This window comes from Macadamia integrifolia, unplaced genomic scaffold (genome assembly GCF_013358625.1).
Source record: "Macadamia integrifolia cultivar HAES 741 unplaced genomic scaffold, SCU_Mint_v3 scaffold1732, whole genome shotgun sequence".
Classification (NCBI taxonomy): domain Eukaryota; kingdom Viridiplantae; phylum Streptophyta; class Magnoliopsida; order Proteales; family Proteaceae; genus Macadamia; species Macadamia integrifolia.
Window position 1 is genome coordinate 63553 of NW_024868328.1, and position 26594 is coordinate 90146.

Below are 26594 nucleotides of genomic sequence, written 5' to 3' on the forward strand. Positions count from 1 at the left end.
CTTTTCTTTGCCCTTTTGCTGTGGCACAAGCTTCGAGCAAAAGGGGAATTCTGCAGATACCCAATTTCTTTACCTACCCCTAAAATGATGACTTACCTGAAATGGATAAGATCTACGCTTTCAATCAGCTGGGAATTCTGCCTTTCAAAACAACACGGACTTAGCTAAAAAACCCTGGCTCAACCCAAAACTCTAATCTATTCAACAGCAAAACCATGTTGTGGCACTCAATGCTAACAAATTATATGATGGAGAATCGATCCTAAGTATTCTTTGATAGTGTGGGAGTGGCATGAAAAAGGATTGTCGGACGTCCCCATGGTGCAACAAGGTTAGAGCCCTTACTTGCAAGTCCCTAATGGTTTTGATCCAAAAAAGGCGTGACACCCAAACTGATTGATATTACTCGGGAAATATGATTTCAACGACGTATGGTCCATGTAAATTAGATCACTAGATCTCCTAGGATCACATTTGGAAGCTAGAAGCCCCATGCCATTTTTTTCCATTTTTGTGGTCACTCGAATATTCACCCTTTTGGGTCTGATTCTTTACAAAAAAGGGAACTATTCATGCATCCGAAGACACAAAAGGTTCTACCCTTTCACATACCCTCCTCTTTGTGAGTTGCCTATGGTTCCATGTATCCAAAAAAGTGGAGAAAGCCTTTTAACCATCGCTTTTCCCATCCTAAACTCAGCCATCCAAAGTTCTACAAATTATGCGTTAGTCCCATTACCTCAGTTTTGCTTGCTAAAACCCAAAAAATCTGAAAATACAAAAAAGATCTCTCAACCTTTAGGGATTCCTGTTACACCCGTGCCCTGATCAGGTCGAATTTGAGCTATTGTGATAGGTCTCGGACCAGAGGTGGAAGGTACCACCAGGTTTTGGCTTGCGGCTGCCCATTTCCAGAAGGGGGAGAGATGGCCCCACATGTTCGTGTATTGTCTGCAAATCCAATTGGAGGGGATTCATACCTTCTGATCCCGGATGGTAAGTGACCCGACACCCCACACTTGAATCCCGGCATGCACCAAAACTGTCAGAAGGCCATGAACATAGCCTGGGGAAACCATCAATTCGAGACCAACTAGTGGATAGCAAGTAGTCAAGATAGCAACCACCAGAAATATGCCATCTGAAACAGCTTGGGTCTGTTTTCGCTGACTGTTTCCACTGGCCATTTAGGCTGCTGGTTGGGTTCTGATGCCCGTGGGTCCTACCACCCGCATCGTGGATGACCTCGGATGACCCCAATTGTTTCCCCACACCTTGGTTATGTCGTGTGCACCTTACAAATCAAAGGAGATGGGTCCACACACCCCAAAAGTTGGATTAACCTACTTAGATCGGACTAAGGTTAGCCAAACAGGCCCTAAGGCCTAACTTGCTATATAAGTGGAAATGAGGAATCATTTCCTCATTTCTCACTCATACAAGAATGTGGGAGAGGGAAAGAAGAAGAGAATGGAAGAAGAAGAAGAGGAAAAAGGAGGGGGGAAGCTCACCTTGGTGCCGGTTACCCTCCTAGTTGCCGGAATCCCTGCTGGAGGTAAGTGTTACCTCTCCTACCACTCTCTCTCTTCATTTTAAGCTAGTACAAGCTAGGTATGGGAGGGATCTTGGCCCATAAAACCTCTTGAGCTCGAGGATTTCATATTTCACCGCCCCAGTGCTATTGTCGAGCTCAAACCAAGTCCAGTGAGCTCCGGCAACAAGATTGACTAAATGACCACCTAAGGTTTCAATCATTCGATTAACGTATCTTCCAAATGGCTCAGTGGAATTGGTATTTTATTGGCTTAAAATGATGCTAGGAACATCCTCCACAGACTCCACGGAATGACTCCCAACGATCAGGCCCCAGCCACAAAGCCCCAAATCTCACGGGCAGTTTCTGTACTGCCAGTGGAAGCAAGCCACCAGAAACACTGGGTTTGTTTCCGGTGACCATTCGAGGCTTAGGAGCTCTCTATTACATCCACTAGAAACAACACTGATATTTTCAGTGGACAGTGACTGTTTTCGATGACAGTACTGTCACTGTGGGACTTTTTCTATACTCTTTGGGGGTGACCCCTATAGGCCCCTCCCGATGTTCCCGACACGTATTGACGTTAGGTTACCTTTGTACCTAGGACAGTGATGCACACGTAACCCAAGTCCAGAATTGAGTTGAACACTCAATTTGGCTATACTTGGTATCCGATCCGTTTGAAGTTAAATAAGGTGAGGGATGGTTGACTTTTATTTTTGGGAATGTTTAATTATTTTAGAACTTCTCACATGTATAGATTTGCATGGCTATTTAAATTTCTTAAATGATGATGATGTTATATTATATGTTATATTTTGTTGAAAATGATATGAGATGTATGATGATATGTGTGGCAGGATCTGGTGTGGCCGAGATAGTACCGGTATCATGATTTTCATATGTTTGTTGCATCCATGCAATGATTATGTGCATTATAGTTAGTTGAAGTTGTAGATTACATTTTGTGGTCAATGTGTTATCGATATCGTGTACTCTAGTACTGAATTTGGAAATGGATACGCTTCATGGTGGATGGGAATACCGGTGTTGCATAGTCCATACTCAACTGTTTTGCATGCTAGATAGGTATATGGTCGTGGGTTACACCTTGTGGTCGATGTGCTCCCGGTATCGTATACCCTGGGACTATACTTGGAGATGGACCCACTTCGTGGCTGATGGATATACCAGTGTTGTTTGGTCCATACTAACTATATCATAATGAAGGTATGTGGGATATTGTGGTTTGGTGACATTCCCCATGCTATGTCCCCTTATGAACAAGGGGTAAGGTGTTAGATAACCCAATTGTGGTATGTTTGATGAACCTTCCTGGAATGCCACACCCATAGTACGATGTGATTGTTTTTCAGAGGCAAAAACTATCCAGCGTGGCCGATGGACATACCAATGCCGTGACTGCCAGGAATGGGTTATCAGGGGTTTGTTGGGTGACAGATGGATGCATACCAGGATTGACAGGCTCCTAATCATGGCTAGGGCTTGTATCTCTACGTAGTTGATGGTGGTTTCGAAACGAGAGATACAACCTAATGTGCCGTAGTTGCATTTACTAGACTTAGTTGTATTGCTAGGTAGATAATAAAATAAATGAATTACATCATGAGTATCATGGACTATGTGTTTAATTCCTGTAATGATGCATCATAAATTATTTATGTGATTGCCTTTGCTTGGTTGTGCGTGAACCCCACCCCCACTGAGCAAGTTGGAAAGCTCACCCCACATCCCCCTTTTTAAATGATGATGTAGGTACGGTCATGCCTTTGGCTTGTTACTCTCTTTCCTCTAGACCCAAGTACTGAGTGAGAGACTGGTGGATGCGAGAAGTAGGGGAGCATGACCAAGATTGTGCCTGTGATGTTTCTGCTTACATGGCACCCTGAGATGTGTGGCTTACTTTTAACTATTTTGGTATAAAACCGTGAATGGTATACTTTGGAATTAATATTTATAAGTCTATGATAATTGTAACAGAATAACTTGGATATGGATATTTACATTATCACTAGATATTTCTCATTATATTTATGATTTCACTGTTATACTCTAATTCCGTTGCTATTGGTTGGTTTGTGTTGTGAGATTGTGAATCATTAAGATACTGCTATCAGAGATCCTAGTAGGTTTGTTAGATGGATAAGCGTCTTACTCACACCATTGGTATTCCTATACGGTAAGTTAGGTCTAATGGAAGGGGCTGTGACAGCTTTGTATCAGAGCATGCTGCTCTGCCTTAACTCACAATCTCGACCAAACTATAACTTGGGGAATTAGGATTTAAATAAAAATTTTAAAGACAACAAATAATAGAAATTACAAAATTAAGAGACAAGTATAGGTGTTAAAGCCGTTTTATTATAATTAAGACTTGAGTACATAAACTTACACCAATTTTCTCAAAAAATAAAAGACCGAAAGCTGAAAATCCTAACTAGCCTAAATCTATGAATTTAAATAACAGAAGAAAATGACAGAAAGTAAACTTCGACTAACATCTAGAACAAAATTGTAAAGAAAGCATAAACTAAAAAATCCTAAAACTACAGTGGCCACATAAGCCACTAATCCTGCTGATCCTATTGCTGCTGATGCAGCCCTTGGCCTTGAGCCTGGTTCTGGGGCTGATTCTGTGCTCCTGGAGGTGGCATCGGAATGGCAAGGTGGAAAATCACCACCTACATCTATGCTTCAAGGGAGGCCACCCTATTATCCATGAGACAGTAATTCCTATCCATGCTTTCAAGCCAGTTGTCCATTCTCCTCAGTAGGTTTATGGTGGTATCCAGGCAGTCCATCACATCATTGAGACCATAAGGCCTCACACCCCTAGTGCTACGAGAAGAGGAGGTAATAGTGGAACAAATAGTCTGTGGATCAAGTGGTGGAACACCACCAGCTCTACCAGCACCTCCACCAACACCTCCAGCACCACATCCCTAGTGACCCTCCACCTCTTGTAAGACCTTGGAATTCTAAAACTTATAGGCTAGAGTCCTGGGAGGGCATTAGACTAGCTCTCCTACGTTAGAGACCATCATACTGTTCAGTAGCTGCCTCATGTCGAAGGAGATTTTGACCCCCTTCACTTAGGAAGTGATCCTCATCTCTTCTATGCCACGGTTCACGTATTGGAGGTTACAGTAGAATAACCTCACCAGCCATGGGTAGTACTTCATGTTGGGTTTCAGAATGTGATACCACCCAATGGCCTCAAAGTGTTGATGAAGGCAGAATCGCCAAAAATCCCTATTCCGTACGTACTTCCCTTGATCCAAATTTTGATACTCAAGTCTTTCCTATTGATCCTATTTAGCCACAGAGCGGAACAATAGTTGGTTATACTGTTCCTCTTCAAGAATGGCTGGTTGTTCTTGTGCGACGGCATGACGAGTGCAACATGGTGACCATCTATGATTTCAATGAGATTCCTAAGGTTTTAGAGAATAAAACATAAGTTAGAAAAGTGAAACAAATCTCACAGAGAAGAATGCAAAAACCTAGGTTAGAGAAGAAGGAGAACTCACCTAGGATGTGTAGGTGGTGCTAATCGATTGCAAAATCACAAAAGAAATGTAGGGAATGGGTTGGAGAACCCTCCTTAGCCGTTTCCTCTCCTTCTCCACAAGTTAGAATAGGGTTTTGTGAAAGAAACCCCAAACCCGAGCCTATATATAAAGGTTTTGGGCCCACCGAAAACAATCCACCAGAAACACTGGACCTGAATCCAGTGAGTGTTTCCAGTGAACAAAAATTTTCAAATTGGCTCTCTGTTTTGGTCACTGGAAATATAACTAATATTTTCGATGAACCAACCCATATTTCTAGTGAAAACCCCCTGTTTCTAGTGAACATTTTTGGGAATGAAATTTTTTTATATTTTATTTTATATTATTATATTTGCTTCCTTAATTAGAGATTTCCTCCTTATATGCATGTGATCGGAATCCAATACTTGGTGGACCCCACTTATGCATGCTTTAACCCTAAATTTCTTTTTACATATGCATGTGGGCCCCACTATGTATGCATGTGTTCCTATAACATGCGAACTTATACATGCATGTGAACTAATCGTATTCCTCCACAGGAATCATGTCATGCCAGAACACCCAGTCCAAATCCGAATCACGCGTGTCACCTCCCGCCTCCCCTCCGGGGAACAGGGGTAGATCCCGAAATGCACCCTTGGCTCTACCGGTGCTCATCGCTCATGATGTTGCCTCCATCATGAATAATATGACGAGGGAGGTTAAAGAAAGACAGAACCAATTTATGGCCAGGATAGATAATCAGATCCAAATGAATATGGGAGCCTGTAATGCACCCCCACACCCCTTACTCCATGAGTACCCACCCTGGTACCCACCGGATTGGCCACTCTCCAAACATCTGGTGGGGCACAAGGACAAGTGCATGGGTAAGGACAACAACATGCACATGGGCATGTACAAGATCCAACAACAGAGCAAGCCTAAGTACATATTGAGGGTTGGACTGATCTAACCAAAATGATGGAAAAGTTTCATAGGCTTAGGCCCCCATGCTTCTCAAAGGTGGGCCAGGATCTGTTGTTTCCATTAAGGTGGATTGGTGGCATGGAGAAAATGTTTAGGTTGATGGGTGTAGATACCCAATTTTGTCACCCTCCTCCAACTACGATGAAATGTAGATCTTAGATGCGACTTCTAACTTTCAATCAACAGAGATGATGATTAACTAAGAAAACACAGAAACATTTCCCACCTATCTAAAAACCTTAGAAACCCCCACGCGGGAGAGAAGAGGGTCCAAATTTGAATTTTTGTATACGAAGGAATTTGGTCAAGATGACCGTACAGATGGATAGTGCTCAGAAATAAGATTCCCATAATATATAGCACATCAAAATCTGACCGTCGGATCTCCCACAATCATCCCCAAAATATTACATTTTCTCACGCGTATACAGCGCACACTAGCAAGCTTGCTAGAAACCTGAAAAAATTCCCTACCTACTCAAATGCCCCAATTTCATCCCCTACCTGAAAACCCTAGAAACACCCCACACAAGTGAGAAGAGTGTCCAAATTTAACATTTTATATATGAAAGAATCTGATTAAGATGACTATACAGCTGGATAGTGCTAGGACATACGATTCCAACGATATATGGCATGTCAAAATCAGACCATAGGATTTTTCGTAATCATCACCAGAAAATTCTATGATCATGTGTGCACTGGTTGCTGCCTAGCCCGCATGCACACACCCCCATTGGCTACTGCTCGCACACCCATTGGCTGTTGCTAGCATCACCATTGGCTACTGCTCGCGTGCCCGCTGGCTACTGCTGGCGCCCCTACTGACACCCTTGCTGGCTATTACTAGCACCCTTGCCTGCACCATGCGCATGTTGCCTAGCCGTGCGCCGTGTGCCGCACACCCTTGCCATTGCCCACATACCCTTGTGCCTAGCATGTTGCCCAGCCAAGCGCCATGTGCCACACACCCCCGCCATTGCCCACACACCTTTGTGCCTAGCCTATGCCCAGTCGCGCTCTATATGTCACACACCCCTGCCACTGCCGGCACACCCTGTGCACATTACTTGCCCTCTGTGTAGCCATGCCAGCTAGACCTGGTGCACTTCAGCCCAACCTTGTGTGCCGCCACCAATGGCAGGGATTGGTGTTCCACTAGCCCAGAGGGTGAAGAGGAAATCCCTTCACCCACTTTAATCCAAAAACCCACTTTTTGCTAAGAACTCTCTCTCCTCCCATTAGTCCATAAAACCCCTTTTTGCCCATTAGTTAAAAACCTTCTTCACCCACTTTAGTCCAAAAACCCTCTTTTGCCCATTGGTTAAAAACCTTCTTCACCTACTTTAGTCCCTTTTTTCCCATTGGTAAAAAATTCTCCCTCCTCCCTATTGGCCCGAAAATCCTATAAATGCCCCTTCCTTTGGATTTTACACACCAACAACAACCTCACAACCCCCCCTTAGGAAGTGAAGCTCTGCCCTCTTTCCTCCTCCCCTCCCCCTTTGAGTTTCTTCGGGTCTTCAGAGTGATCTACATTAAGATTCAAAATCTTTTTTGGATTTTCGAAGTGTTCTTCGGGACTTTGAAGATCTTCAATCCAAGTTCTTAGTTCAATCCAATTTTTACTGGAAATAGTATGTTCTTAGCCTCCCTCCTCTAAGTGTTCTTGGTTTTTATCAAAAGTAGAAATCCCTCCCCTCTTGAGGTTCTTCGGGTCTATGAAGAGATCTTTGTCAAGATCCAAATTTCTGTTCGGATCTTCAAAGTGTTCTTTAGGGCTTTAGGGATCTTCAATCTATTTTTAGGTCAATCCATTTCTTTCCAAAAAGATCCGTTCCTAGCGGAAGCTCTGTCTGAGTGCCATTGGAATCTTTCTAGAAATAGCCATTCCCAGCGGAAGCTCTATCGGAGTGCCACCTCATCTGAAGCCTAGAAATAACTTTCCCTAGTTGAAGCCCTATCTGAATCCAAATCTAAATCCAAAAATAGCCTTCCCTAGCTGAAGCTTTGTTCGAATCCAAATCCAAAAGTAACCGTTCCTAGCCGGAACCCTGCCCGAATATCATCGCAATCAAAATCTCTTAAGAAAGGAAGTTGGAGGTCAAGACCATCTTCCCCTGAGCTAGGAGAATCTGAAAGACAGTCCAAACTGGTATTAATCTGGGGCCCACCCCTCTTAACCCGAAATAGGGATTTAGTTCAGGTATAATTTCTCAACCGAATTGTCATCATGTAGACTTTATATATACATTGTTTTAGTATACATAGTCATTTAAATTCAGTCAATGTATATATGTGTGATAACTTAGCCATGTATGTGGAATAGAAGTAATTGTGGAAAATATTCATTCTCAAGCATCTGGTAGGATGACTAATTGAACTGGGTAGATTACGTGCCTTACACCTTTCCAATTCTACAACCTGACACTTACCCTAAATCTCTGGACTAGACTAATTATCGGGACCTTTTCTAAGGAATTTGGCCCACTCTCGAGTCCTAGGCCCATAATCCTAGGTGGCGACTCCAAACCCTTTTGTATGATCCTGATCCCCGTATTGGACCATCATCAAACCCCTGTTTCAAGTGATGAATTTTACACTCTTGTGAATTAGGCCTCTACGTATCTCCGAGCGATGATACGGTGGTGCGGGGCCCTTAAGCAAAGCACACATGACACACCCCTCCCTCATTAAAAAGAAAGAGAGAAGAGAGGATGGAATCAATGCCAGTATTTTTCTTCCCCCATAGGGGAGGAACGTATGCGCATCCTCCGGCCGCTGCCCTCATAGAGGCTACTCCACTGGGGATAAATGTTAAGCTTTTGATACTAGATGTTACCTTTAAACGCAAGAACATTTTTCACCACATCTATTTGAGAACATGTTTGGCTAAGCCCATGTTTGTAATTGTATTTTCTAATCGTATTATGCATCGTGCTCAAAGTGGAATCTTTTGGCCAGGGACTCCCTATCATGGCCACACCCTCGGGGAGGTTAGCACATGTCATAGAGAGTGTACTGAGAGCAAATGATACCCACTTCCTATACAAGGGTGTGAGGTATTATTAAATGGTAAGGATGTTCGTAATTATGTCAGCACTTTTAGGGAGGTCTGTGCACTTTATGACATTTTGAGATCGGATAATGGTATTCCCGCATTACACTTTTGTTCACAATCACTCACGGTTCCACCACCCTTGTGGCTAGTTGCTTAACCTCGTGTGTAGTCATGAGTAATGGGTAAGGAAGTCACCCCTTGATCTTGTACCTATGGGTATATCAAAAGGATCATGTACCTTGTGTATATAGATCCTATCAAGGAAGCCTTGTTGGTCTTATTGCATCCACTGCATACTCAGCATCATATAGAAAATAGATGAAGAAACTAGCAGCGCCACAAGCTAACTGTAGAACTTGTTTGTGATCTTGAAAAGGAATTTTCCTACATTACATTCTCATCATACAGAATTGCTTTCCTAAGTCGATTTCAGATAAGAGGTGTCCCTTCTCCTAAAAAAAATGTCCAAATGCGTGACTCAGGGGCAATCCAAACAAAGTCACGTGAAGTCCTGAGAAGTCCCGAGAATATAAAAAGGAAAGACACCTAGTTGGAAAAAGAGTAAGGAAAGCATGACTTTATTACATGGATTGTCTTATAGGAATATTCTTGACAAGCCAATTTATATGAATCTTCCACTTATGACATTGAGTGGACTGGGGGCATTAAAACCCTATCCACTCCCTATCATTGAGCGAACTAACTTTGGGTCAATCATTGGTTGTTAATCTAGTGAAAGTGTGAACAAGGGGCTGGGAATTCAAGAATCCTAAAATAAGACACTTTTGGTTCAAGCATAATTCCACACCTCAAGTATTCTCTGCGGTCCCTTTGGATATATCAGGGTAATTAGTTGACTCGCCTAAGTCCAGTGTCACCTCCATTGTCTCTTTGAGACTGTCTACTACCAAGTGATTATAGCCTAGTTAGTATGGATCTACACGACTCCGAATCACTTGAACAGGCATAGGTTCGTCCTGTGGAGACCTTGCAGACAAAAATGGCTGAAGTCAAGAGGAAGGGTAGCTCAGATATTGCATGCACTTCAGAACCCTGCCAGAGCTGATCCCAGGACTGAGCTGGCACCGGCTATGGGAGATGTGGAACAAAATGGATCTATAGGTTATCGTGAGAACTCTTCTTGAGTTGACTCAGGAGTACCAGAGCAAGTTAGACCAACCGGTCAAAGAGGTTCTTCACATACCCGTCCAAATGGTCAACAAGGGGCCTATTCCAGGGTCCTTCCTCCTAGGGTAGTGATTAAAGATGAAGAAGAGAAATTTACAGTGCACGTCCGAATAGAATCTCTAGAAATGGAGAGAGAAAGGAAAGATAGGGAGCAATTGAAAAAATTGGAAAATATGCTTTGAACAGGGAAAAGTTTGGAAAGGCAAACAATTTCTTTTCTGGGGTAAGGTTTCCCGAGAAATTTAAGTGGCAGACCGACTGGTTTGATGGGTCAAGAGATCCCAAAGCTCATCTTAAAGTCTTCCTCAGCATTGCTAAGTCGTGGCAACTTACAGATAACCAGGTGGGGCAAGCCTTCATGTTAACCCTATCAAGACCAACATTCAGATGGCTCACCCAGTTGGAGTCATCTCAAACTCAGAATTGGACAATAGTGGTGAAAGCCTTTACTAAGTAGTACTCATACAATACTGAGTTGAATGTGAAACATTGGGAGTTTGAAATGTTGAGATAGCAGCCTAGAGAAGGATTCACCGCCTTCTTGATGAGGTTTGGGGATAAAGTTGCCAAGATGGCAGATCAGCCTTCAGAAGCAGAGCAAGTGGAGATGTTGATAAAGAACTTGTCAAAGCCTTATTATGATGTCCTATACTATCAACATTTACAAACTTTTGATGCCTTAATATCCACTGGCCCACGTGTGGAAAACAGAATCCTAAGAGAAGCTCAGTATCAAGGATCTTCCCAAGATGCAAGGAAGAACACCAGAGTCGGACATGGAAAGAATTTGGAAACTAATGTGATGATTGTAGTTTAGTAGTTAGTCTCACCAGTCACTCCTTCACAACCATTTATAATACAAGCAGATACATCCTCTCAGAAAGCTCGTCATCCAATAAAGCAATTTTCTGATTTGGGAATGCCCATGACAGCGGTATACATGAACTTAAAGAAGCAAGGATTGCTAGGGACAGTGGCTCCAAGAGTGATCAACAACCCTCCTTCAGCTTGGTATAGGGATTATGAATAAGGATTGCTAGGGACAGTGGCTCCAAGAGTGATCAGCAACCCTCCTCCAGCTTGGTATAGGGATCATGAATATTGTGCTTACCACACTCAAAAGGGGCACAATACTGAAAGATGCTTGGGGTTACAACATGTAATTTAGGACTTGGTAGACAATAGAACCATTGAGGTCAAGGTGAAGCAACCTCCCAATGTCAATACCAATCCACTCCCTGATCATGTGAACAATCTAGATGAAGAAGCCATAGAGAGTGACCCCACTCAACTCATTGTACCTAGAGCTCAGAAGAATCATATGAATACCTGTGCATATAGAAAAATCATAAATCAAAGGGCCAGAGCCAGGAGGACCGCCAAAAGAAAAGAATCATCAGAAGAAGAATTAAAAGATCGGACTCCCACTGTTCATCCTTCCTCATTAATAGAAGAATCGACCGTACCATATTACTAACCTCCACCATACCATCAACCTGCACCCCACCATCAAGGAGGAGGAATTTCCTCATCCTATCACCCCCAATCTTCATATCCTACCTCTCACATTACATCATCTTTATATCATCTCGCTTCATATCCCTCATCACCCTTATACTAATCACATTCTCAAGGTTCAGTATATAACCCAAAAGAAGGATGGAAGGAAGGGTACAATTGGAAGGATATACTTGCACTACCAGACTCCCCAAAGATGACTTTATCAACAGGGTCAGTGAATGCATTAGGGGAAGGCTAGGAGGGTGATCCCACTTCTCTAATTCAACCCACTATATCTTCAAAGGACAATCCAGAGATAATGGAAAAGATTACAGATGATCTTTTCAGAGAAATAACCACATTGGCCATAGGGGAATAGATCAAAGAGCACACCTCCCTAATCCACATAAGGAGTGACACAGAGGATGATAAATCAGGTCTGATCCAACTTCGAGCCAATAATGTTAAGTCTAACCCTATGGAAATCTTGTGATCCATACGCTCTGAATACTATAAGCATTTGGATGCAGGAGAATTTGATGGTCAAGAGGAATTTGATAGAGAACCAAGGGAGGGGAAAATTAGTGAAGAAGAGTATGATGACGATGACGATGACGATGAGGACGAGAATGAGGATAAGAATGATGGAGATGACTCTGATTCTCAAGAGGATGATGAGTATCCAGACTAGGATAACTACTAAGGGCCTTGGTACAATGATAATGATGATGAGTTAGAATATCACTCACCGGATCACTAGACATGTTTCTCAATCTATGCTATCGGTGGTGATGATCTAATAGTTGATCCGACAGGTGGCATTCACCCTTCCCTCTGCATTGGAGGAGATGATTCTACATTAGATTCAAAAAATGATGAAGAATCTGGAGAGCTGATGCAAGTCTATATGGATGAACATAACTTTGCACTAGAAATGGAGGAAAAGTTGTGTGAAGTGTATTCCAATATATTGAGGATACAAGAAAGGGCAGAAGAAATTGACAACATGCTGAGTGAAGTAACTATCGATGATCATTACTATTGTGAGCAGTTGAATGATCTAGAGGAAATAGGGCTAGATGACACATACACAGTGGCAGTAAATGCTACATTCCAACATCTTTCTAATGCAGTCAAAAAATTACGAGCCAGGGCTATGGATATTTGTGGAGGACCTTATCTTCCCACTCCAAACAGGGAGGGAGAATCAAAAGAGGAGGATGATCCCATGGTAGGGATAATCACCATAACAAATAGCGATGATGAATATAGTTACCCCACAGAGATTATTGTAAAGAAACCTGTCAACGTGATGGAAACTAGAAGTGGAAAAGATTACAAGGGCAAGGCCCTAGCAGTGGAACAGTCAAGGACCAATGAGGCCAGAACTAGTAGCTTGAAAAAGAGCTAGAGAACCCAGTCTTGGCTCAACTTAAGAAGTCCCAAGATAATATCTCAATTTGAGGATTGTTGATGGCATCCCCCACACACCGTGAAGCAGTTTTGAAGTCCCTCACTAATGTATAGGTGCCGATCAAAATAAATCTAGCACATCTTGCACATATAGTAGGGCAACATATGCGGTGCAATCCTTGATGTTCTCAGACTCAAAGCTTCACAAAGGAGTCCAGTAAAATTGAGCTTTCCACATCATGCTAGAATGCCTTGACAAGGTGGCTTCTCAGGTTCTTATTAACAATGGGTCCGCTTTGAATGTACTACCCTTGAGATCGGCGAAGAGTATTGGCATTAACTTGGAAGAAATAGTGCCATCTACCCAAACCATACGGGCCTATGACAATACCAAGAGAAAAATCCTTGGCATCCTTACCCTTATTGTGAAGATTGGCCTGGTGAAGTTTGATATTGATTTCCAAGTCATTGATAACCGACAACTTTTAACATGCTCTTGGGAAGGCCTTGGTTGCATCATGCAAATACAGTGTCCTCTAGCCTCCATAAAAAATGAAGTTCATTCATGAATGAAAGATGATCATGGTAGTTGGGGATCCCAAGGTGGTTAATACCTTGGCCAATATTGAAAATAGAGAAGAACAAGACCATGAAGTTCAACTAAGTGGTTTTGAGTTAGATGTAACTTATGCAACTATTGTTAAAGAACTTTAAAAGGAGAAAATCCCAGCTAACTATAAAGCCATTTGAAGTCCGTCGGTGAATCAGATGATGAAGAATATGCAATATTTTCCTAGCATGGGGCTAGAAAAATATCATCAAGGAGTTCTAAAGCAGCCTAGTTTGGCAGTGAACAAATGAAAGAATGGTCTTGGGTACACTCCTTTGACCACCAAGGGACAAAAAGTGCTAAGGATGACTAGAAAGATCTCCATCTCTTACTACCATACTCTCAATGGGTGTTTTGTAAAAGGAGAGGATTTCCCTTTCTGCGGAAATGTGGATCCATGGTTTGATGAAACCGTCGCAAAGAGGCAACTAGGATTCAAAGCATTTTTCTAAGACGAGTTTGACTGGGTGACTCATGAAGTGGAACAACAATAAATGCTTGTCAAAGAAAGTGATCAAGACAGTTGCATCACTAGGCTAGCAGAAATTGCACTGATTGAGGTTGGGTCTTCCTCTGGTGACCCTACGACATTGATCGATCAAAGGAGGCACCAAGTCCTTGAGTCCTCTTGAAAATAGAATGGGAAAAGAAGATAAGGCTCACCTGGAGTCTACCGTTCCCATTGATTTGAAAAGCTACATTTGCTCCCTCCTACAAGAACCAAGAGCCCGAGAGCTACATGAGCTCAAGCCTTATCCTTTCAGAGGAAGAAGTGCATATGCAAAACAAAGAAGAGCACAAAGAATGATGGTTTGCATGTACTATACCCGAATTAATTACAATAGGAAGGTCTATGAAGGTGGTCAAAGATGTGACAGAGGCATCGGAATGGCATCCCTCAACAGGTTTGAAAAGATGGACTTTATAGAAAGAGGATTGAGCAGTCTCCACCAATCTTCACCCCTCAAAAAGTTCGGCTTCCGAGTGCATGGGTTGATTAGTTGGTATTTATGAAGAAGCAGGCATCTATCCAAAAGAACCATTGCACCACTGAAGAAACAGCAGTAACTTTCTCAGAAGGAGAAGAAGTCCCTTCGCCACACCTCCTCATCCATTAAGCCACCGAGCCGCTCCTTAATTGGATAAGCATTGGGGAAAACTTCAAGTTTTCTCATGCTATTGATTCAACCAGCCTGAATACCCCTGGCGAAAGCATCAAGCCAGTTATCAAGTCTGTAGGAGTTTGTTGTTTATGATTTTGAGTCGGCCTCCCCTCTCGAGGAGAATCCAGAACCTTACATGTCGAGTCTATTACTCCTTTTATGAATGAAATTTTTGATTCCGAGTATGACTTGCATCCTTATTCTGATGATGATCTTAATAAATATCAAGAATCAATAAAACAATGTAAACTAAAGAAAACCCAACCCATCCGTGAGGATACTCGGGTTATTAATCTAGGAACCAACCAATGCCTTCAAGAGGTAAAAATTGGCACTACCCTTGATGATGAAGAAGTAGAATAGATGATTTTTCTTTTGAATGAATTTTTCGAGGTCTTTGCTTGGTCTTATGAGGATATGCCCAGTATCGACCCCAACATCGTGTAGCATCGATTGCCGACTTACCCTGGGGAAAAGTTGAAAAAGCAAAAGCTTTAAAGAATGTGTCCAAAATGGAGCGAAATTGTGAAGCAGTGGAATGCAGGGTTTCTACAAGTGATGAAATACCCCCAATGGCTGGCCAACATTGTACTAGTACCGAAGGAAGATGGCAAGGTACGAATGTGTGTGGACTTCCAAGATCTTAACAAAGTATGCCTTAAAGATGATTTCCCATTACCTCACATTGATGTATTGGTGGATAACATGGCAGGGCATGCTTTGTTATCATTTATGGGCGGATTCTCAGGATACAACCAAATAAGCATGCACCCAGAGGATTGTGAGAAGACAGCCTTCACCACTCCATGGGGAACCTATTATTACAAAGTGATGCCTTTTAGATTGAAGAATGCCAGGGCAACTTATCAGAGAGCAGCTATGGCCATATTACATGACATAATGAACAAAGACGTGAAAGTCTACGTGGACGATATGATAGTAAAGTCAAAAGATCGGCAGGGGTATATTCCCGCGTTGAGACGATTTTTTGAAAGAATCAAGAAGTATCAGCTAAATTTGAATCCTCAGAAGTGTGTATTTGGGGCAAAAACAGGAAATTTGTTAGGTTTCTTGGTGAGTGAAAGTGACATTGAAGTCGACCTTATCAAGATCAAGGCAATTCAGGAAATGCCCACATCCCAAACTGAGAAGCAAATACGAGGATTTTTGGGTCACATCCTGTATATTAGTAAATTTATAGCTCAATTGACTATCATCTGTGACCTATTTTCAAGTTTCTGAAGAAGGATCAGCCCACAGAATGGAACGACCAATGCTAACAAACTTTTGATAAAATCAAAGGATACCTCATGAACCCACTAGTATTGACACCGCCTGTGGAAGGTGAACCACTTCTCTTGTACTTATCCATGGGAAAATATTCTATGGGCTCTTTGCTAGCATAGAAAGAGATGAAGGAAGGGGCAAAGCATGTCATATACTACCTTAGAAAGAAGTTCCTGAAATATGAGGCACGGTACACATCTTTAGAAAGAACTTGTGCTGTATTGATTTGGGCAACGAAAAGGTTGTGATACTACATGGTTTCCTTTGTTGTGCACTTGATCTCAAGGATGGATCCCTTCAAATACCTCTTCGAGAAACCAGCCTTAACAGAAAGGATGGCCCATTGGTTATTTTTGCTATCAGAGTTTGTCATCATCTACGTTGCTCAGAAATCTATCAAGGGGCAGACCATAGCTGATCATTTGGCTGCCCACCCCACAAAAGATGGAAGATCATTGGATGATGCATTTCTTAATAAAAGAATCACAGTAATAGAGGAAGAAGACATAGTTAATGAATGACAGTTATTCTTTGATGGAGCAGCCAATTAGAAGGGATGTGGTGCGGGAATATTGCTTGTCACTCCTGACGGTCTTTATTTGCCTTCATCATTCCACCTCGATTTCCCCTGTACCAACAATATTGCCCAATATGAAGCTTGTGCTTTAGGGCACGAAACTTCTTTGACTATTGGAGTGAAAAGGATCAAGGTTTACGGTGATTCATCCATCGTCATTCGTCAGAAGCAAGGAAAATAGAAGACTAGAGATGAAAAGTTGAAGCCATATTAAGAATATCTAGAAGATGTGTTTGAACACTTTGAGAAGATCTCATTCGAATACTTCCAAAGAGATAACAATAGGTTTGTTGATGCCCTTGCAACCTTGGCTTCCATGGTAGAATGTAACCCTATGGCTAAGGTTTGACCATTCTTGGTGGATCAAAGGAGCAGACCTATTTATCAGAATTCGGTGAACTCTCTCACTACGGATGGTCAATGTTGGTTCACTTACATAGTGGATTTCATCAGGGAAAGGAAGTACCCGATTGAAGCAACTGATAGAGAAAAGAAATTTCTAAGGAGATATGCCACCCAATTTATCCTTCAGGAGGATTTGTTAAACAAGAGATCTTATGACGGAATACAATTGGTGTGTCTGGATGAGGAGCAAGCCACAACCATTATGGAGGAAACTCATCAAGGTCTTTGTGGACCCCACATGAATGTTAAGATGTTATCTAAGAAGATCCTCAGACTGGGATATTATTGGAATACAATGGAAGTAGATTGTGTGGACTTTGTCAACAAATGCCACAAGTCTCAGATATTTGCTAACATTATACATATCCTGCCAATAGAGTTGCATTCGCTCAGTTCACCTTAGCTCTTCTCCACTTGGGGCATCGATATCATTGGAAAGATCAACCCCAAATCATCCAATGGTCACGAGTTCATCTTAGTAACCATTGATTATTTCACCAAGTGGGTAGAAGCTCAGTCATATGCGGTCCTCACATCTGCTAAGGTAGCCAAATTCATTCAAGAAAATATCATTTCTCGATATGAAGTACCTCAAGAATTGATATCAGACTAGGGATCCCATTTTTGGGGCAAGACCGACAAAATCTGCATAAAGTTTGGTATCAAAAGGCATCGCTCTACCACTTACAGGCCGTAGACCAATGGGGCAGTAGAAGCAGCTAGCAAAAATATCAAAGTCATCCTATAAAAAATGGCGAAAACACATAAGGATTGGGTTGATAAGTTACCCCTTGCCTTATGATATATCGGTTTGAGGCAGTTTTACCCATGAAAATCCTGATACCATCCCTAAGGGTGCTTCTTGATAGTCGGCTACCTGAAGGAGAGTGGGAGAAGGCCAGACATGATGAGCTCAATTTTCTTGATGAAAGGCACATGAAAACCATGGATGATCTGAAGAAATATCAATTGAGAATGACCAGGGCCTTTAAAAAAAATGTAAAGCCCCACCACATAGAGGAAGGTGAACTTGTTCTTCGAGAACAAAGAGCCCCAATTCATGACCCAAAAGGGAAATTCAGGCCCAATTAGAGTGGTTCATTCATTGTCAAAGAAATTTTACTAGGAAAAGATGTGAAACTCATAGACCACGACGCCAAAGAAATACCTGTACTGGTCAATATGGATCAACTCAAGAAACATTATGTCTGAAAGGGCGAATAGCCTGAACTACGCCAGACCTGATTTCTTTCAAGGAATACGTAGGCAACTTGACATGTGCAAGTGCAATCTCAACCATCTAAAGTCAAAAATTGGTTTATTGATTAATAATCAAAGTATCTTAAAAGATCATCATAGTTTGTGTCCCCCAAGAATCGCCATTTGGCAGGCAAGGCCATTAGGTATCTGTCATTCCCCTATTGGTCCGTCAAATCTTGTCCAGGATTCTGTCCCCCAAGAATTATCATTTGACATGCAAGGCCATTAGGTATCTATCATTCATCTATGGTCCGTCAAACCCTTATCCCAGATTCCATCCCTTAAAAGAAAATCACCACCTGGCACCAGTTTATCAAGGCCAACTTATTTCCCATCCTTGATCAGTCAAAAAAAAAAAAAAAAAAAAAAAGAGCTAGATGTAATAGTGGTAAAGGCTTTTTTGAGCCATTAACTAATGAGTAATTCTTTAATAAATCATCATATCTCTTTTGTTTGTGATGGTTTTGGGAAAAGTTATGAGCTCGTTGGATGAGATGTTGAGGGACATGAACATTAGGGCACCAGGATTGTTGGGATCCATGAATGTGTCATTTCTCGATCAGATCAGGTGTGTGAAATTACATCACCAATTACTCCGGTAGGTGCACCAACACTGGAATGCCAACTTGCATGTATTTCGGTTTGAATTAGTAAAGGTCTGCCCAACTCTCGAAGAATTCTGAGTTTGTATGTTATCTCCTCCCAAAGGTAGGTTATTCCAACCATCTTTGAAGAAAGATTATTCAGAGGAAATTCAAAACTTCTTCGGATGGAGTGAAGCAATTCGTCAAGTATGGGAAGATTGACATTCTAAAGGTAACCCAGATCTTTGTCCAATATCTACCAATGGGAGGAATCCATCAATAGAGATCACAAGATGCTTATTTACTTTGCAAGATAGCTCATTATTTTCTTCGAACTCCCGAGCGTGGTGCACCACCCATTCTGATTGAGGTGGTACAATAGTTGAAGAAAGGAGGTGACATCATCTCTACGGTTCTTGTAGAAACATTCAAGGGATTCGATGACATGAGCCATGGCCATAGATTCGAATTAGATCATTATCATAGGAGTCTAGCTATTTTTTAGCTTTGGCTTCTTGAGAAGCTAAAGTTAACCAAGTCATTAAAAGGAGGCCCACTTGAAGCTCTGTGCTACTGGGATAGGAGGGAAGTTCCAAAATTCAACCTTATCACTGACTAGGAGAAGTGCCTGTAGGAAAGGACTATGCCAGATATTGCATAGGGATGCATAGGGAGGCCACAAGAAGATTTTTTGATGAGGACCCCTGGCTATAGTTACGTTAGGTTGATGGGATTAACTCACACATCATTTTATTTGCCTACGTACATTGGCCAATAATATGGGCTTGAGGTGATTGACCTAGAAGAGTTAGTGAGCTTTCACCCACCTCAAGAGTTGTCTCCCAACCTTGTTACTTACCTATCCTGTCTATGGTACAAAAATTGTTCTCATTTCCATATAATTCACTTGGTAATGGAATGAAGAAGCATTTGGGTTTTCATGTTATCCCGATTATTCTAATTATGACTTGAGTTGTGGAATTGATTATGCCTAAAACATTGCAAACCACAAACAAAAAAAAAAAAAAAAGGAAAAGTTTCTCTTTGTGTCAAAGATAGACTTTCATTCATAAGATGCCAAAGTAAAAAGGGGAGGAAAAGAGAAAAAGAAAAAATATACATGTGTTTACAGTTACAGGAACTACAGGAATAGGTCCCTAAGAAGTAAAGTCATCATCTGAACCATACTCTGAATCACCCTCATGGAATACCGGGGAACTCACGGATACTAGTTTAGTCTGCTCCAGCCTCTGTGTCATATCCTGAATCAATGTATCTTGCTGGGCAATCTCCTACTGGTAAGAGCTGACTTGGCTCTCCAAGGTGACAATCCTTCCATCCTAAGGAATATGGGAGAGTATTAAGAAGAAGAATAATGAAAGAAGGGGAAAAAAAAGGAAAAAAAGAGAAAAGGTAGAAAATACCTTGGCAATTATCACCTCACATAAGCCATAATGCATCCTCCTTATCTCAGAATAGACCTCCGGAGACACCTGAGAAAGAGCATATCAGCTAAAGAGAGTCAAAAGTCAATTGAAGGATGATCCAATACTCACATAGTCATAAGGAATGGGTAGGCCAAGGGAAGCATCTGCATCTATGCTCTGCTCCAAAAGATGAGGGAGGCTGGGGTTGGCGGCATTTGGATAGCACCAAGCAGGAAAACCACAGAAGGGGATGTTGGCTACTTTGAGAGACCCACTAGCACTAGTAGAGGGTCCAGCTTGTGAAGGATTAACAACACTGATGTGCGACTGAACAGTAGAAGGGTCTATACGTCATGTTCTCCCCTGAAAGAACATCAGTCAAGACCGAAATGAAAAGAAGTTGAAGCATGAAGGAAATACTCAAGAAAGGGCAACATACCACTGGACCGTCAAGACCAAAAGGGGTGCATACTGTCTCCACCTCCAGGAAGGCTCTATAGTCTCTATCCCAGTCGAGAAATGATTAATCCCATACTCCATCTGCCAAACTCTCAATCTCGTCTGCAGGGATGATCTCAGGGCAATGTATGGTAGGTGGAGGAAGACGGGGAGAGAGACGTGACTCGATATCAGACCACTGGGGTATGACTCTCTCTCCCAGATACTAGACATGGCCCTATATGAATCGAAACATGACCTGGTTCTCAGATAATATCTAGCCAAGACAACTTCATTAGAGTCTGGAAATATGAGAGACTGGAATGGCCTCCAAGTGACCTACAAATCCATGAAAAAGTAAGTACAACACAAGATAAAAGGAATTTTAGTGTCAAATGTGGCATAACTCAGCAAGACCATTCAGAAGAGAATGAGCGGCAGTCCTCAGAGGATGGCACCGGCCCTTGAGCACCTGATTGTCTCCCCACCTTACAGCTATGGGAAAATGCCTAAGGATCCCTCAGTCTGGGAGCTGTAATCTCTAGGTGGTCAAAGCACTAAGGCTATTTTAAAAGATCAACATAAGGAAGTGCAATCCAAATGAATGAAAGGAAATAGGTACGAGGATGAAATTACCTGGAGGATGTAACTCGCTCCCTTGAGACCTTGGTCTCTATACAGCAACAGGTCTAGGGTCTGCAAGAGGTACACATAGGCAGCCCCACCCCAATCCCAAGAATCTACCTCCTGAAGATCCCAGAAGAAGAACACTAGGCGAATGTCTACTCCCCCTCGGAGGTCACTAAAAAGACACTGACCCACAACAAACAACTAGAAAGAATGGGTCACCTGTGCCATATTGCCAGGGTTTATCCATAGGCAGGGTCTCCACTATTGTGCACTGATCTCCCCAAGATGAATATGTGTCTGATCAGCCACAATGGTAAGGCCCGTCAGGTCCACAAACTCCCCGACTGTCGGAGTCTCGGGAAGGGTCATGGGTCTACCCTCAAATGGAATGCCTATTAAGACGTAGAAGCATAGAGGCGTGATGGTGATCTCGCTAATAGGAAGATGAAATAAGTGAGTACTCGGCCACCATCACTCCATCAGGGTCCCTACCTGTTCCAGATTGAATTTTTGGGTCTCTATAAGGGCTAACCGGCACAAGTATGATGAATCAACCATCACCCTCACTCTACGAGGAAGTATCTTATACCATGACCGAACCATGTTTGGATGGCCATACAGGGCCAAGGTAAGTGGTTCTCTCTCTTCATGCTAATGGAAATAAAGAATATAAAAAAAAAAAAAAAACACAAAAACAACATAAAAATAAAAGATAGTAAAGAAAAAGAACAAACAAAAATAAAAGATGAGCAAAAATAAATGAGCAAATATAGACTTATCCAAGAACCCCATATGGAGTTGTAGATGTGGTTTTGACTGTTGTAAAGAGTCTTCCCGATGTTCTAATCGGCCAGGCTCTCATCCCTTTGGGAGGAACTACTGCAAACCTCTAGCTAGATTTCTCCACAAGTCTTTCTCTTTCTTCTTTCAGCCATATTTTTCAAAATCACAAAAGAGCCCTAAGAAGTTTTCCAATTTACACAAAAGCCCACAAGAATGTCAAATTCTCCAAATGACTCCTTCCTTAAGAACTATGAAGATCTTCAAGAGAAAGATGAAGAAATTCAAGAAAAACTTGAAGATGTTTGGAAAAAATTTGAAGAAACCCGAGAAAATGCAAAATGGTTCGAATCTTCGAGAAGATTCCAAAAATTTGAACCCACTCACTCACAAATCGTTCCCCACTCAGAAAAGTCATAATGAGGAATAAACAAAGGAGGGGGGGGGGGACCATTTTATAGGTAAAAAAATTCATTTTTTCCAAAAAAAAAAAAAAGAATTTTTTTTTCTAAGATTCCAATCTCATGGTGCGAATCAAAGTTTCTTACCACTAAATACCAAGTTCAAAATTATTTTTATGGTAGTTGCAAATTATGCCACATGGGAAGTAAAAATTCAAAGGAAAGGTAAAAATTCATGGTAGATGGAAATTCAAATTCACATAAGAATGAAAAGTAAAAATAAAAAAGAAGGTAAAACTCACATCCATGTGGTAGGTGGAAATGGTATCACATGAAAATGGAAGCTAAAAATAAAAAAGAGTGTAAAATTCAAATTCATGTGGTCGGTGGAAATTATGCCACATGGAAAAGAGGAAAGTAAAAGTCAAAATTTTATTAATGAGTAAAAGAATTTCTCATAGTCAAATCTCAAGGTCAAAAGCAAAAAGCAAGATCAATGGTAAAAGTAAGATTCCAAATCAAGGTAAAAAGTAAAAGCAAGATTAATGGTAAAAGTAAGATTCTAAATCAAAGAACCAAAAAATCATTAAGGGAAAATCAAGAAAAGAAACAATTTCATTAACCTAGTCCCAGGTGGCCCAATTGCATTTACCTGGCCCTAGGTGGCCCAATTTCATTGACCTGGCCCTAGGTGGCCCAATTGTATTTACCTGGCCCCAGGTGGCCCAATTTCATGGACCTGGCCCCAGGTGGCCCAATTGTATTTACCGACCCCAGGTGGCCCTATCTCTTTGTATCAGCTCTGAGTGACCCGATCTCATAGACCAAAATCTCTGACCTGGCATATGCGAAGCCCAATTAAGGAAAATCTAAGAATCAAATGTTTTTTACTATTACAAGATTGGAAGAGTAGCGAATTCCTCCCTTGTAACCATCGGTCCTAGATAGTCCAGATTGGTTCACTCAACCTGGAGACCAAATTCCCTGAATTGGCACATATAAAGCCCAGCTAAGGAAAAGTCAAAGATCAAAGTACTAACATTGTTTGTAGGATTGGAAAAGCAGTGAATTCCTTTCCTACAATCGGCAGCCCAGGTAAGTCCTAAAACTCTAAAATAGTTGAGAGATATTATCTGTTACATTTTTTAACTTCGTCATTAATGAGAAAAAGAACGGCAGTACATGCTTCGGGTGAAAAAATGTAATCGTTCTTTTCTTTGCCCTTCAATTGTTGGCATAGGCCTCAGCCAAAAAGGGGCATTCTATAGATACCCAATTTTGTCACCCCCCAATTGTATTTACCTGCCCCGCGCCCCTGCTGGCTACTACCATCACCCCCGTTGGCTGCTGCTCGTGAACCACTAGCTGCTGCTAGCTTGCCCGCTGGCTGCTGCCAGTGCCCCCGTTGGCTACTGCCCGCCCTTGCACTGGCTGCTGTTGGTGTCCCTACTAGTTGCTGCTAGTGCCCTCACTGGCTGTTGCTGGTGCCCCGCTGGCTGCTACCAGCACCCTTGCCTACACCATGTGCGTACTGCCCAGCCGTAAGCCATATGTCACACACCCCTGCGACTGCCCGCATACCCTCTTGTCTAGTATGTTGCCCAATCGCTCGCCATGTGCCGCACGCCCCTACCACTGCCAGCACACCCTGTGCACATTACCCGCACACCCTATGCACATTGCCTGCCCTTCTGTGCAGCCGTGCCAATAATGCCTGGTGCACTTCTGCCCAACCTAGTGTGGCACCATTAATGGCCGGGATTGGTGTTCCACTGGCCCGGTGGGTGAAGAGATTTCCTCTTCACCCACTTTAGTCTAAAAACCCACTTTAGTCTAAAAACCCACTTTTTGCTAAGAACTCTCTCTCCTCCCATCAGTCCATAAAACCCATTTTTGCCCATTGGTTAAAAACCTTCTTCACCCACTTTAGTCCAAAAACTGCCCTTTTTTCCGATTGGTTTAAAATTCTCCCTCCTCCCCATTGGCTCAAAAATCCTATAAATATCCCCCTCCTTTGGATTTTACACACCAACAACTACCCCACAACCCCCTTAGGAAATGAAGCTCTGCCCTCTCTCCTCCCCCCCTCCCCCTTTGAGTTTCTTCGGGTCTTCGGAGCAATCTTCATTAAGATCCAAAATCTTGTTCAGATCTTTGAAGTGTTCTTTAGGAGTTTGAAGATCTCAATCCAAGTTCTTAGTCTAATCTAGTTTTTACCAAAAATAGTATATTCTTAGCCTCCCTCCTTTGAGTGTTCTTGGTTTTTACTAGAAGTAGAAATCCCTCTCCCTTGAGGTTCTTCGGGTCTACGAAGAGATCTTTGTCAAGATCCAGAGTTCTATTTGGGTCTTTAAAGTTTTCTTTAAGGCTTTGTGGATCTTCAATCCATTTTTAGGTCAATCCATTTATTTCAAAAAATATCCATTCCTAGCGGAAGCATTATCCGTGTGCCCTTGGAATCTTTCTAGAAATAGCCATTTCCAGCAGAAGCTCTACCGGAGTGCTACCTCAGCCTAGCCCTCCCAAATCCTATCCCTGGTGGAAGCTCTGTCAAAGTGCCACCTCATCCGAAGCCCAGAAATAGCCTTCCCTATCCGAAGCCCTATCTGAATCTAAATCCAAAAATAGCCTTCCCTAGTCAAAGCTCTGTCTGAATCCAAATCCAGAAGTAACCATTCCTAGCTGGAACCCTGCCCTAATATCATCACAATCCAAATCTCTCAAGAAAGGAAGTTGGAGGTCAAGCCCATCTTCCATTGAGCCAGGAGAATCCGAAAGAAAGTCTGAACTGGTACTAATCAGAGGCCCACACCCCTTAACCCAAAATAGGGGTTAAGTTTGGGTAAAGTTTCTCAATCAAATTACCATCATGTAGACTTTATATATACCTTCTTTTAGTGTAGATAGTCATTTAAATTCAGTTAATGTATATATGTGTGATAACTTAGCCATGTATGTGGAATAGGAATAATTATGAAAAATATTCATTCTCAAGCATCTACTAGGAAGACTGGTTGAACCAGGTAGATTGGGTGCTTAACATCTTCCCAATTCTACAACCTAACACTTACCCTAAATCTGTGGACCAGACCAATTATGGGGCCCTTTTCTTAGGAACTGGGCCCACCCCCAAGTCTTAGGCCTATAATCCTAGGGGGTGACTCCAAACCCTTTTGTGTGATACCGATCTCTGTATTGGACCATCATCAAACCTCCATTTCAAATGACGAATTTTACACTCTTGCGAAATAGGCCTCCACGTATCTTTGAGTAGCTATACGGTGGTGCGGGGCCTGCAAGCAAAGCACACATGACACACCCTCCCTCATAAAAGAGAAATAGGGGAGAGAAGATGGAATCAATGCCTGCCTTTTTCTCCCCCATAGGGAACACATGTGCATCCTCCGGCCGCTATCCTCATAATGGGCTGCACCGAAGAGTTGAAAATCTTCTGTGCCGGGTACTAGCTACAAAATGAGGCCCATGATTGGTGGAGTGCCACTAAGCCCATTCTGAGGGTGAATAAACCAAACCTCACCTGGGAGGACTTTAAGGGGCCTTCTCTGAGAACTATTTTCTGAAAAAATTTTAGGATAATAGTGAGAATGAGTTCTCCCAATTGGTGCAGGGATCCTGATCCGTGCTTGAGTATCAGCAATGCTTGGAGGAGCTATTCCATTTTACTCTTGAGCATCTCAGAGGTCATAGGGCCAAGGCCAAGAAGTTTAAGAAAGGGTTGAGGTCAGGTATTGGGTCATCCATAATTGGGTTGAAACTGCAAACATATGC